At 44.3% G+C, this 13,669-nt stretch overlaps 1 protein-coding gene across 5 annotated transcripts in view; it reads left to right on the forward strand.

Annotated features, from left to right (window-relative positions):
* Nucleotides 1-3,459: 3,459 nt before the first annotated feature.
* Nucleotides 3,460-13,669, forward strand: part of TAFA2 (TAFA chemokine like family member 2) — a 203,070-nt gene continuing 192,860 nt past the window's right edge. For 3 of the 5 annotated variants that reach the window (XM_061348536.1, XM_061348532.1, XM_061348535.1), the window contains exon 1: nucleotides 3,460-4,363. The gene's annotated coding sequence lies outside the window, so the exon portion shown is untranslated. The remainder of the gene's footprint in view (nucleotides 4,364-13,669) is intronic. The other 2 variants (XM_061348539.1, XM_061348537.1) reach the window with 2 other exon arrangements.

A 13,669-nucleotide genomic window follows, 5' to 3' on the forward strand; every position in this document is an offset into this window, starting at 1 on the left:
CTCATCTGTGATAAAAACACAAAGTGTGTAGCTGTGTATCGGTATGCACATTGTAAAGGAGACTTTTAGGTGCTGTTTGACTGTTTTGGCTCACAGAGCATCAGGGTGATGATCACACATAATTTACAGCTGCTGACTTTTGGAATCCATGCTGTAGAATATCCCTAGCTTTAGGCGATGGCAGCAGAGGAATGTTGTAGGATGCTGCTGCACATCAGGCTCTAAGCCACTGTAGGTCTCCTTACCTACAGTGAGCTGGGGTCTGCGTCTGCTTATTTTAATACCTGAATTTCAATATTAAGAGATGTAAGATGCAAGAGAAAACCTAATCTTTATAAATGAGAAACCAAGAACATAACTGTTAAATCGAGAACAGTGCCAAAACCAGCACTTCTAGTTAGCTTAGGTTAGTAGCATGGTGGGTGATAGAAGGGTAGGAATCTCTTGGGAGAGATTAAGGAGCAAAATTGTTGGTAAACATCAGCGAACTCATTAGTTCTTAGAGACAAAATCTGCATGTGGCTACCAAGATACAAGTTTTCTATCTAACAGTTCAGAACCTGCATGCCTTTGAGTATAATCAGCGTTTAGAAAAGATCCAAATATGTGCAACCATTCAGAAACAAGGTTTTATGTTTCTGGTTTTTATGCTGTTCTGTTTGCCTTGAAATGGAAATGCTGAAGTTGTTCCAAGCACTGTACCTGTTGTGAGTGCCAGCACCCATTTGCATGTTTTATGCTTTTCTTTTAGCATATGGAAGAGCCCTACAAATTGATGAAAAGTAAGAAATAGTGACACTAATTCAAAAACGGAGCAAGCTGAAGGAAGAAAGAGAGAACATTCGTATAATAATAGTGTTTTGTAACTGTATTGTGTTCTAAGGCCACAGTATTCAGCTGGGGATTTTCCAGTCAGAAAGATATAAATACAGGCTGTGTAGGACAAAGACTGCCAATCTGGTATTCCCAGAAAATGGTAAATTTATCATATCGTTCATGTGCAGCATGTGCAAATGCACCCTTGGAGATGAGTCAGGCTTACTAAGCAAGCATCTGTAAACCAAGCTGCACTGTGTAGGTGCAACGGGTCATTTCAGTTCTTCCCAGGAGCGTTGGCCATACTATGAAAGCATGTAGAGAAGCTTCCTGCGAGCACGTCTTCCTGCATGGTGTCACAACCCGTGTGTGAGTACTGCAGGCTTGTGCAGATACTCAGATGTTGTGCAAAGTGATCTGGAACAATTGCATACGTGCAGCAGTAGCACCACATCATAAATAATAACCACATTTTCCAAGATTCGGACGTACGACATTTCTGAGCTTCAAAGCAGGAAAGCTTAGCTATTGCTTTGTCTATTGCTTTTTCTTCTGATATTTGCATGTGACATATCTGTATTGTTTAAACTGTGTGATAACAGTTTTGTGTCTTCAGATGTGCTTGCCTGATTTCTGTAACAGCAGGACACCCGTATGAAACTACCAAGTATCCTCTGGTCTCATAAAACACAATCAACCAGAGTATAATGATACATTCAGCTAATGTAAGTATATGTGCTCCTATAATTACAAGGCATTTGCTACATCTAAAGTGCAACAGCTGCTGTAGTTGCATATTAGTTGCTGTAGTTGCATTTTTAGTGTGCTTTGACTGCTTTTAGTCCAGTAACAATACTTGTGGTCCTACACTGACCCACACAACAGGAAAGGACCCGTTGCATTGGTAGGACAGGAGCATCCAGCCCCTGTGCAGCCACATTAGTTTGGATCTGCCTCAATGTACTGAAATTATGCTGCTGATAGCAGTGTAGTCTTGTTTGTTTCAGTTCCCTCTGCATTATTTTTAGCTGTCTGCAAACACAGAAACACAGTTACTGACTAGGGAAATCGTTATGTTATTGTACTGGCTTCCAGAGAATGAGGTAAGACCACATTTCTCTTTACAGCCAGCAGCCTTTTAATTTGGCTGCAGTCTGCATCTAGGCATATGTGCATTGTAGCGACTACTTAACAACAATGGTAATAACTATGTACCAGGCCATTTCTAACTTGCCCTTTCCATGCCATCCTCTTGAGATTTCATCCTACAGCTCCACCACTATGTGTGGGCAGTCAACATTAAGACTTCATTTTGCTGTTCCTTTTCTTTTTTATTTGACTGCATGGACCTTTATGTCTGTATTTGCTTTGAAAAGAGTAATTCAAATATTCTACAGGTCCTTACTTACATGGAAAAACTCTAGCGTGAACAATAACAACTGGGGAAGTGTTTTGCTTCCCTCTTCTGTTTCTCACAGACTTGACTATCAACACTACAGAAGATGTGATGACAGTTAAGGATTCAACAGAAGCTTCTCAAAAAAAATGCCATTATACTAGCTCATACAAATGAAATATAGAAAACATATGATTATCAGTACTTCTTAATACTGTGTGCATTCATCCCCATTTAATATAGGAGTGGGCAAGAATTCCAGGAGAAAACTTTGAATTTGACTCTGATATTACTGTAATGGATGAGGGCCCTCTCACCTTTGGCTCCCTCTAATTCTCTGCATCCCCTTTTGGAAAGCAGAAAATACACTGAAATATGTGAGCAAGCTTTTACTCACCTACCCACATTTCACAGACTCGCAGAATCACAGAATGGTTTGGGTTGGAGGGATCTTAAAGATCATCTGATTCTAGCCTTCTGCTAGCAGAGACTGCTCAAAGCCCTGTCCAACTGGGTCTTCAGCACTGCCAGGGATGGGGCAGCCTCAGCTTTCGCTGTTCCACTGTCTCCCGACCCTCCATAGTAAAGAATTTATCCCTCATAGCTAATCTAACTCTCCCCTCTGTCAGTTTAAAGCCATTCTCCCCATGTCCTGCCACTGCACACCCTTGTATAAAGTCCCTCTCCGGATTTCTTGTGTTACACGCTCTCCAGATTTCCCTCAGTTAACCAACAGTCACGGCAGACGACTGCGACTCACCACCCGTCTTTGAGCCGAGGAAGAAGAGGCCTTCAAGACCCCACCCGCACTACGCTCCCCGCCACCCCTAAGGTGCGGAGGCACGGACCGAGCCACCCACCACTCGGGCACCGCCCGGAAAAGGGGGCTCGGCCGAGGCTTTCCCTGCGTGCGTGACTCCCTTCTCCCTCTGGAGGGAGACACAGCCCAGCTTTTAGCTGCCGGCGCCGCGCCTCTCCCGCCCCTGCTCCAGCAGCCCCGGCACCACTGCCCCGAGGGAGCTGCCTCCCCGCCCGGCGCCCATCCTACCCCCGCCGCAGGGGAAGGGGGTCCCTGGGGATCAGCGGCGGGATCCGCGGGGATCTCCTCCTCTCCGCGGCCACGTGCGCCTGTGCGGAAACTTCGCACCCTCCGCTCGGGAGGGGACCGGAGAGAAGGGGAGGGAGGGGGGAGCCGTGCCGTGGGGGCGGGCGGGAGGTGGCCCAGCCCCGGTGTGCGCGGGCCGCGGGAGAGGCGGCGGGCGCTGTCAGCGGAGCCCCGCTCCTCGGTCAGACAGAGCTGCTGCCGCTGAAGGGGCTGGGGAGGGAGGAGAGCAGTGCGGAGCCGGGCGGACACCGGCTAGAGGAAAAGCGTCCCTCCCGACCCCAGCGCAGGGCGCGCCAGGAGCTGCCGCTGCCCGTCCGACCGCCCGGGGCGGCTCCGCGCTCCACCGCGGTGCGGGGCGGTGCGCGCAAGGCTGGGCACGGAGCGGCTGCTGCCGCCGCTGCTACTGCTGCCGAAGGTGAAGCTCTCGCTCTCCAATTACTTTTCCCAAGAGAGAGAAGGAGGCAGCAGGAGGGGGAAGTCGTGCTGTGCGCGAAGCCAAACCAATCAGAGATGCTCTAACGGAGGTATTGCTGCAGGACGCGCCGGCTCTTCCTCCCTTCCTCTGCCGGCGGGGCTGAATCGGGACCTCACGCAGCTGGCGGAGGGGCAGGAGCCGGACCGAGCTGCAGGACTTCTTCACCCTCCGCTTTTCCGAGAGCTAATCCATACTCCGACCTCTTTTATTTTAATTTTTATTATTATTATTTCTAATACTCTGAAATCGTGCAAGAGAAACACTTAAAGTCTTCCCTCCTTCCCTTCCCACGTACTTCACCCTCCCTCTCGCATCTCTTAGCCGGATTCCTCGTATATTCATTCCCAAAGAGGCGGGGCGACACCCGGCAGACGACTGCCCGCTCCAGCCCGGCCGACCCGAGCCGACCCGAGCCGAGGGGAGCCTAGCGCGGCGCCGCTCCGCTCGGTGCCCGCGGGCACTGGCGGGCCGCGGGGCGTGTGCCGGCGATGCCCGGGCGGTGAGGCTGGAGCTCCCCCCCGACGTGAGGAGGCCGATCCCTAGGTGTTTCCAGCAGGAAGCGGGGCTGCAGGTAGGTGAGCGGAGGGCTCCCGGGGCGTGTGTCTGTCTGCGCTACTGGGGGGGGGGAGCAGACACACCGGGAGGTACCCTCCGCGGCTGGGAGACGCCGCGGGGCGGCGGGCGGGGAGCGGCAGCGGTGGGGCTAGGCGCGGGGCGGCTGCTGCGGGAGAGCGGGTGTCTGCCCTCCCGCTGCCCAAAAGTTGCCGAGAGCCGCTGCGATGAGGCAGGAGCAGCTTCGCCGCCCTTCGCGGCTCTGGCCGAGCGCCGGGGCAGCTGCTCCAGCCCGGCGCCGGGCTCGTGTTCTGCTTCTTAATAGAGCTTGATTCTATTCAAACGGGCGTTGCAGCGTTTCAGCAGAGCCGGGGCAGGGGAACCCACCCGTTTTTCAGCCCGACTACTTGTGTAGGAAAGGTGACCGCTGGGTTGCAGCCCCCGGTGGAACTCAGGGGTTTACTCTGCTTTGGAGCCCGGAAGCTTGACGGCCGCCTTCGGAGTCCCTGTTGGAAAACCTTACAGAAAGAGTTCTTAAAAGACTGTTCATGGCTTCAGTTCTTCCTGTGCGTAACGCTCCCCAAGTTGTGGTGTAGGTAGTATGAAATATACCTTGTGCCTCCACGTTGCTTTCTTTGCATTTCACTGAACTCATTTACTTACTGGGTACGGTGCAGGTTCTGTATGGCACAGCGAGAGGGCTTTTCCTTTATTCCACCTCTTTTATAGATTTACAAGAGAAAGTTTTAAAATAACCTGCTTTGTTCCTGTGCAACTGTAGGATCGGACACCAGGCTATTTAGGCAAGGAATAGCTTGCACCGCTCTGTTAGGAGTTGCCATGCACGGCTCTTATTGCTTAAAGCATTTTAAATCATATGTGTAGTTACACTTGTTTCTTTCCAGCTTTTGCTTGGAGATAATCAGTGTTTCCTTTTTCCAGAGCCCTAAGTACCTTACTCCTACCAACCCACCCCCCCTAGGCACCGGCTCAGTATTTAAAGAACCATGCTTTGACTCCTGCAGAACTGTCAATTTAAATAATAAACATGCTCCCTGAAAGCCCCATAAAGCATTCTGGGTGTTAGGGTCTTCGCACAGCAGTGGATACATTTAAATTACTATTGACTAAATGATAATTGTTATCTGGTATCTCAGTTTTACTAACTAGTTTCAGACATCAGCGTTCAGCCTGCTGTATGTTTAACACTTTAAAGCTGTTTTATGGGATGATCCAAGTGAAGTCAAATGGATAAATTAAGATTCTTTTTTTTCCCTGTAGTGTGGGGTAAACACTAGAAAAATAGTAGTTCAGTGGTACTAAGAATATAGCTTAGCTGGAGTTAGGAAAGAGCACATTAAAGCAGTTTTATCAGAGGTGGCAAAGGTTACATCTTTCATTATACTTTTTCACAGTAATTGTGCAGTCATTTCATACTGATGCTTAAATAGGTCTGAGTGGTTAATTAGCGGTAGTAAAGTAATTCACATGAATTTCATTATTAATATTTTATTTCAGAGAACTGATACTGCTGAGGCAATACTGAAAGCTGTATTTTTTTGTTTCCTAAAGTCCCAATTTCCAAAAGTGTGGTACTGTTACTCATTTAAATGTAAACTACCTAAGTGCCATAATTTCAGTGGAAAGCTTTGCTCAGTTTGTTAGCAGACAGCAAATGAGGATTACTATCCACTGGTTCCACATGTCATTTAAATGTAAGGGGCTTTCAGAACTGTGGCATTAATTTTAAACATGCTGCTGGTAATGGGTGACTTTCAGATAAAAACTTGATTCCTGTCATGCTGTTTTAATCAGAGAATGATGACTAATCTGGTAGGATCATACTGGACATACATGGTAACCTTTTTACCTGTCTCTTCTTATGATACAAGGGATCTCAGCTTTGTGTGTAGATGCTTGTAATGCACTTGGTAATTCTGGTGGGGAATGCATGAAAACAACTTGTTCTGAATAGAAGTAAATAGATGCGTGTACAGATGGATATTGAGGATTGCTTTTACTAGCAGATTGCAAAGCGATGATTCATTGAACCATATCTAGATTTACATAAAACAAATAATACTTTACACTGAATTGTAGGGACAGAGAAACATAGCCTCCAAGAAGTTCCATAATTTTGTCACAGGTGACGACAGACTTGATAAAGGACATCTTTACAAACGCAGGCTGTATGCTTTTGGTGAGCAAAACATTCCATGGAATTTTTCAGACCTGAGCATCTTCACACTTAAATTTATGGCTGGCTGTATAGTGCTACTAAGCAACCTGTGTAAGGCTTAAATAGTGTATTAGAAATACGTTGCATTAGTTACGTTGTGTGTTTTACTTACTATATATAGTAATGGAACAATGCTAACTAGTTATAACACTAAAGGAAATCACTTTGGAAGACAGAAAATCACATTACCTAATACTCGTGTACACAAAAATGTGATCACCATCTTGAAAAATTACTCTGAATGATACAACTATCAGTGAGCAAGCAGTTCTGGTTTAACTTCTGCAGGATTGTATTAGAAATGCTTCATTAAGTCACATCATTCTGCAGCTGTTTGTTCATTGAAAATTAGAATAAAACTCAGGAAGTTTATGCAGCAAAGCAGTATTATTTCCTTTGTTAAGTACTGAAAGTTCAAACAAACATGAAAAAAGCCAACCCTTTAGGATTAGTGTGCCAGGAACACAGAGTGCATCCTGGTTTTGTGATATATGGATGGCATTTACTGATGCAATTCATCAATGTATTTAATTATTCAAACGTCATCAAACAAAGAAGATAAATGAACGTAAACAAAGACTGCATGATGACACACAGGCTAAAGCAAGGGAAGACCCCACAAATCTAATTTGTTAATGTTCAGTTTCATATTTACAGTCTATATTTAAACATCTCATTTAAATGTCTTTGTCTCATCGATTTTCTACTACAGCTCCAGGTAATTCAGGGAGCAATAGCTTTCACTTGAAAATGCATTTTCGATTTACCTGTTGAAGTACTGAATTTTAAAGGTATTGAGGCAAAAAGTTGTGTTTGGATTAATATAAAGGATGTGTCCTATGATAGCAGAGCTGAATACTGATCTGTCCCCATTCACGACCATTTTTATGCCTTAGGAGGGGCATCCCGAACTGATGTAGACTTTAGTTGCTCCATTGGAGTAGTTGAAGCTCTGACATTTGAACCAGCTGGAGTTTTGCGCCGTTATCTTAGATAACGCAATTTAGCAAAATTAGCAATTTAAGTGTGTGCTTTAGAAGGATTTTGCTTACTTTTATGTTGTTTTTTTTAGGATAGAAAAAATTTACAGTGTGCTGAGCTTCACAGAATCCACTGTAATTGCACACCTTCACATTTGAAACACTTTTTGCAAACAGAGGCCCACTCTTGGAGCTATTTCAGCAGCAAATTTGGCCCTGTGATTTGGTTTTGTAAGCTGTTAATGTATACTTCAAACCACTCCTCCTCATAACTCAGTTCAGATGTGTAAAACTCATCATGCATAGGAATGAATGTGAAAACATCAACAGTAATGTCATTCATTTTTTCTGGTGACAGCTATAGAGCTATCTCCTTTTGCACTAGGTAGAACTCTGGAAGATAGTGATTTTTGTGCTTTGATTCTTCATACATCATTGCCAGCCACTCTTGTTTACCCTATGTAATCAGTTGTTTATCCAAAGAGAAGACAAAATAATGGCCACCTAATATAATTTTTCATACTGCTAGTGGAAAACAGTTACATTTTTAACATAAACAATTCAAGGCATTTTTACAGATCTTCCTTTATGCACTGTGTTTTGGAAAACACCATGGAGGTAGACGAGAGAAAATAAAGACACAGTGCTTTACACTGCTTGTTATGGCAGGACACTACTCGTTACACATACTACATAAAGTGGGATCAAGTCACTGAAAAAAGCTTTCTTATTTTTATTACAGATAGATCAGAACAGTGATTTGTAGGATGCACTGTAGTTCTGTCTCTTGCATGAGTAAACACTTACCAGAGTAGCTCCTGTAGCTTTTGTGGTATGGAAGAATCACGTAGTTACATGTGTGGGAAATTGTTTCCCCCCCTCCTTGTTTAAAGCTTATCAAACCTCCTGATCTGTACTATGCTAATAGCTTGCATTTTCCAGTAGCCTCACTTTATATCTTGCTAATCTTGTAATATGAAACTTGAACACAGGTCTCTTGGCACCAGGACAGCATTGTACACAGCCGCCTCTGCTGTGAGCATACCTTTAACGACACCAAGGGGAGAGAAATAGTACAGGGTAGCATACAAGTGAAAGCACACAAAGCTTGTTTTGGACTTTGTGGATATTTGATAATCTATTATGCTTAAATCACGACTTGAAGCTAAGGTTGCACATAAGGTGCTTTAGACTGACAAACTTCACAAGTAAATAAACACACAAGCACAGTTCAACAAACCTATTTGGTTGTATAAATAACATCAAGAAATGGGTCAGTAATATGACACTTTTTGAAACAGATAACCATTGAGGGGTTGGAGAGGAGAGATTTCTTGCCTCTGTTGCAGTATTAAGATCCAGTATTTGAAGATGAGGTCCTGGATTAGACAGACTGCTAGCCTGATCCAATAAAGCAGTTTCCTTCTTGAAATGCAAGGAGGCGGTGTTGCAGTACTGATTATTTTAACTGACTTTCTGGAACCAAACTGTGATTGCTTAGTGCACTGTTTTTGCTTTATTTTTCCCTTTTAAAAGCAGGATATAACAAATTTCTAAAATAAATCTCTCAGTAACATGCAGTCTCACACCAGCTTTTTTAGAGACAGGAGCACAGACCTGGCAAGTCTCTCGCATTCACAGTGATAGTCTGTTATCGGATTTCTTCCACTCCCCCACTGCCGTTTCTGCATCACATATTGATAAGGCAGAGCTGTGGCTTCCGGTCCATCTTGTCACAGAACAGTTAGCTATGGTGTATGGGCCTCTGCCTGCTTCTATCTGATGTGTCATGTCTTGGAACAAGGGAGAGGGGCTGGTGCAGCCCTTGAGTCACTGAATGGCTTTTCATGGTCACCTGAGCATCTTTATGCAGGACACTCTTTCTGGTTACAGGCTCTCCTTGCGGCTTCTCCCTCACCATGTGAAACTACACATAGGAGAGAACCTGTCCCAAAGCCTCTGATGTGCAGTCTCTGCCTGGGTGCTGCCTTCTGCCTTGTGACTGTGCAAATGGGAAACCTGCGAGCACTGCATTAAGACCATGCCCTCTAGATCCCCTTTGAGTTGAGACTTTTTTGGTGCTTGTTCACATTTGAGATACCTCTTTGGCCTTTGAGTTCTGAGCTCAACCATAATTCATTGTTGGCTGTTGTGTCACTGCACTCAACGGCAATGCAAAGTAACACGGAACGGCTCGATGTCTCTGAGGAAAGATACTGGCTTTCTGTGCTGTTTGTATCTAGGGAAATTTGAAATGTGTAAGGGATGAGAGTCAGTACCAGCGGAAGCTTGTCTTGTGGTTTATCTAAAACAAGTTAGCAGTCTCAGTTAGGTTCTTACCATAGAAACGCCCAAGTTACAGAAGTCACCACTAGCAGAAATGAGGATGTGCTGCTGGTGCTGTGCTCACAGAGGGGCAAAACCTGGGGTCTGATTATGCAAGGCATTTCAGCTGGAAGGTTGTGGCTTCAGTGGGGCCATCAAATTAATTATGTTCTTGAAGACTCTTCTGAAGTGAGCCTGAATAAATGTTGCTAACTGCTTGCAGTGATTCGTGTTGAAGGCATGTGGGTGGGGTGCTGTTGAGATGACTATGTTTGTGTCTGTACTGCGGGTATAAATTTAAGACTCAAGCTTTGTTTCGATGGCTTGTCAGTCCTGCACCTTCTATAAACATTCAATCCCTCAGGTTCAGAACAGAGGCTATGTATCAGCAGGCAATTTTCAGAAAGATGCTACAAGGAGCTACTCTGTATTATAGTATTAGAAACTGTAATTACAATCATGGAAATTTCCAAATGTGATGTTACTGGCACTAAAGTAAAATATCTCTTTCTGACAAAATGTATCAGGCTATGGCATTCCTGCAAGAAATGAGGTAATGTTTAAAGTTTAATTGCAGAAAAAAGATCTGTTTCAGCACCATCACAGGGGAATACCCTCTTTGGGCTGTGCTATGTGTTTATTTAGCTATGGAATTTTTTTATCTATGTATTGTAACAAATAAGCTATACTTAAATAAGATGGGATTTTTTTTCCTGAGGTCTGGTAATAGCAGCAAATAAGGTGAGGCAAGTTCTGGTTTATAAGCTTACTGGACTCAAGACAGAAGAGATATTGTATTTGTATGCTAACACAACATGCTATAAATTCAGATATGACATTATCAGCCAATATGCTGACACTTCTTGTTACATGATCCTGCTATTTCCTCTTCAGTCTAGAATCACGAGGTATATTCCATGCATTGGAATTAAGGTATACTTAAAACACATTACTGCCAAAGTGTCCAAGACTTCATAAACAATGCATTACATTGGTATTTGTGCAGTGGATATTCAAAGAAAGAAGTGGCCATGAATCCAGGTGCCAGTTGCGCTTCTGACTTAGTAAAGTTTTATTCCCCCTCAATGCAGGTTCATTTTCATTTATGGCAATAAGTTTTTATTATTTTCTGTTTATGAACATCTTATAATTTGATTGTCCTGGTTTAACCCTGGTAGGCAGCTCAACTCCACTGAGCCGCTCACTCACTCCCCCTTAGCGAGATGGGGGAGAGAATCAGAAAGGCAAAAGTGAGAAAACTGGTGGGTTGAGATAAAGACTGTTTAATAGGTAAAGCAAAAGCTGCACATGCAAGCAAAGCAAAATAAGGAGCATATTCACTACTTTATATCTGCAGGCAAGTGTTTGGCCATTTCCAGGAAACCACGGCTCCATCATATGCAACAGCTATTTGGGAAGAAATATGCCATATCTCCAAACACCCCCCCCCTTCCTCCTTCTTCCCTGCAGGTTTTACTGCTGAGCATGATGTCGCATGGTATGGAATATCCCTTTGGTCAGTTGGGGTCGGCTGTCCTGCATCTTCAGTCTTCTCCCTGGTGGGGCAATATGTGAAACACACAAAAAGACCCTGACACTGTGTCAGCACTGTTCAGCAGTAACTAAAATACCTCTCTGTTATCAACACTGTTGTGGCCACAAATCCGAAACACAGCAACTTACAAGGTGCTATGAAGAAAATTAACTCTGTCCCAGCCCAAACTGGTACAATCTCTAATGATTATTCTTTACTGTTTATGTCATGCTCAGGTCCCACACTATCCAATACATCCTCATTAAGCACTCCCCTGCCCTTCCTGCCCTTCGACATATACACAAGCCTGTGGACCAGCCCTGTATAATTTCCATAAAATGTCCATTGAGTTAATTTAGTCCATGACTTGGGTTTTATCTGTTATATTGATCACTCAGGACAGGAGAGGTGTGCATGTTGTGTGGAGTTATTGGGCACCAAAGCTAGTTCATTTTGGGTCACTGCTGCAATTGCCTGCTTTTTGTGAGGCTCATCCTCCATTTGTGTAGGTGGTTCCTGCTATAGTACTTCCTATAACATGCAGCTCAAATCATTGGTTACAACAATTTAAAGGTATTTCCATTTGTCGTGGTTTAAACCCAGCCGGCAACCCAGAACCACGCAGCCGCTCACTCACTCCTAGCGCTCCCGGAGGGATGGGGAGGAGAATCAAAAGAATGTAACTCCCACGGGTTGAGAAAAGAGCAGTCCAGTAACTAAGGTGTAACACAAACCACTGTTGCTGCCACCAATAATAATAATGATAAAGGAAATAACAAGGGAAGAGAATACAACTGCTCACCACCCACCGACCGATACCCAGCCCAACCCAAGAAGTGATCTAACCCTTCTGGGTAACTGCCCCCAGTTTATATACTGGGCATGACGTGCTGTGGTATGGAATACCTCTTTGGTCAGTTTGGGTCAGGTGTCCTGTCTCTGCTTCCTCCTGTCTTCCCCTCTTCCCTGGCAGAGCATGAGGCTCACAAAGTCCTTGGTCAGAGTAAAGATTACTGAGCAGTAACTAAAACCATCGGTGTTATCAGTGCTGTTCGCAGGCTGAAAGTCAAAACCACAGCACTGCATCAGCTGCTAAGATGGAGAAAAATGACTGCTACTGCTGAACCCAGGACACCATTACAATCTCTATTCATGGTCCCTTTGGGCCAGGCCATAGAGTTTAACACTGCAATGAACTCCTCCCTTTGCTCCAGCACCAGCAGGGACTTATGCACAGGTCACAGCCTCTTCAGCGGTATCCCTGCTATGATGTGGATTTACCTATAGCTATGGTCACTTTGATGTGTCTCTGATCTGATGGGGCCTTATCTATGTGCCCTCAAGGGGTGTACCTGCAGGATTGTGGCCTTAGACTGCCACTGCCACAAATCCAAAACACAGGACCTTCACAGCACGTTATAAGCTGCTATTAGGAAAATAACTATCTCACCAAACTCAGTACATTGATAAAAGTATTTCTGGTGGTTGTAGCGCAGGTTTTGCTATACCACACAGATCAGCTCGTGGTAAAAACCTCACAAAATAAAAGAATGTAACTTTCTAGTAACCTTCTTCCCCTTTTAGATTGCTTGTGCTCTATCTGGGAATCTGAGCCCACATGGTGCAGTACTTTGTATGTCACTTTGTGCTTTTAGGTGACTGTATGAGGTTTTAAGGGGCTTTAGCCCTCACGTTTGTGCAGGCTGGTGTGGCATGTATCTAGCTGTGACCATTCAAATACATGGCTGCCTTTTCCTATTCTGCTCATGTTCGCATCCTCTCATGTAATTGTTGGGGTCACTGCTTAGGTGAAAATGTACTAGCAGAAAGTTTAAGCTTAGCTCAGCTGTTTTTAGTTTCTTTCGCTTTGGGGTTGTGGTGTAATTTTTTTTTTTTTAACAGTATAATTATTCTTAAATGTTTAATGTTTCAGAATTCCTTTGGGGTTCCTTTGATTTGTTGCATTATTATAAATGCGTATTTGACATCCAGTGAATACATGCGCCATGCTTTAAAAAATGAACTATGCTTTTAAAATCATGCTCAGAGCAATGGGTGCATAACAGTTATTATATTTTCTTATCAGAAATTACAAAACTGCTAATTATTCACCTCTATGAATTCTATATAAACCCCCTCTGCGAGAAGAGTGCTGACAAAGCTTTCACTATAGATGCTTGAATACATCCAGTCTCTTTAATATAGCACCTTACAGTCCCACTTTAAAAATTGAACTCCCATAATTAC

Source organism: Neopsephotus bourkii, unplaced genomic scaffold (assembly GCF_033783945.1).
Source record: "Neopsephotus bourkii isolate Nb327-2 ecotype Australia unplaced genomic scaffold, CSIRO-AGI_Nbou_v1 NB_359, whole genome shotgun sequence".
Taxonomy (NCBI): domain Eukaryota; kingdom Metazoa; phylum Chordata; class Aves; order Psittaciformes; family Psittacidae; genus Neopsephotus; species Neopsephotus bourkii.